Source organism: Arachis ipaensis, chromosome B02 (assembly GCF_000816755.2).
Source record: "Arachis ipaensis cultivar K30076 chromosome B02, Araip1.1, whole genome shotgun sequence".
In the NCBI taxonomy this organism is placed as follows: Eukaryota; Viridiplantae; Streptophyta; class Magnoliopsida; order Fabales; family Fabaceae; genus Arachis; species Arachis ipaensis.
In genome coordinates, this window is record NC_029786.2 from 30,705,929 (window position 1) to 30,707,156 (window position 1,228).

Below are 1,228 nucleotides of genomic sequence, written 5' to 3' on the forward strand. Positions count from 1 at the left end.
CAATATACTATAGAAATATGAAGGGTTAAATATTTTTTCGTCCCTAAAATCTGGGGTGAAAATCAAATTCGTCTCTAATTTTTTTTTTGTTATTAAAATCATCCTCAACGTTACAAAATGTTATAAAATCGTCCATTTGTCTATAAATAATATTTTTCAGACAATTTTATCCTTAAACAAAAATTAAAAAAAAAAACCCTCATTCTCACCCTCACCCTCACTCTCACCTTCACCTTTAAGAAAATGTAATAACAAAGAAAAATAAAAGCAAGATTGAGCACTGAATCAGTAACAGAATTATGAAATTAAATTTATCATCAAGGTCAAGCAGTGAAGCTCAACAAATCCAATCAACCAAGATTCCAAGAACAATATTAAAAAATTTCTACATCATCGTCATCATCGTTACGCATCTCTCTCTTTCCTTTTTCTCATCGTCGTCACCACCATAACCATCACCACTACCACCATAACCATCACACCTTCTTTTTCTCTATTACCCGTTCATCATCCTAAATCACTATCACCTACCCACTACCCTTAACCCTTTTTTTTCAGCAACAGCAATAACAATATCCACAAAATAAATCAACAAAAATTTCAGATTAAACAACAATTCAACCATCATCAACAACAACTTTAGATCCAAAATAACAACAAAAATTAAAAAATTAAAAAAATAATGTTTATGTTCTTAAAAAAAAAATAAAGAAAAGAAGAATGAAAATAGAAACAGTAAACTCAAAAGAGGGGTGGTGGTGTTGTTGCCGTCGCAGTTGAGGAAAAGAGGAGGAAAAAGTGACGGTGCGGGAAGTTACTGCTGGCGCTGTCATAGTTGTGGCTGAGGATAGGAACAGATCAAGAGAGAGAGAAGAGCAGATCCCCTCACCACCAGAAGCTCAACGATGGTGATGGAGCTGATGGCGGCGGCCGCAATGGAGTAGGAGATCCAAATTGGCTGCCTGAGCTAAAACGACGCCGTTGAGGTCGATACTGACATGGTTGTCATTGAGGGCTAAGGAGGAGTCGGGATCACCGAGGGAGTGGTCGCGGTGGAGATGAGGAAGGCGAGGCCGACGCTGATGGAGGGAGGGTTGAGGTTGGTGATGAAGAGGGAGAAGAAGGTAGAGAAGGAAACAGGGACGAAGATGGTAGGGTGACGGAAAGGGAGAGAAGAAGAATTGGGAGTTGAGGAGGAGGTGGTTTCGAAGAAAATGGTAGAAAGAAG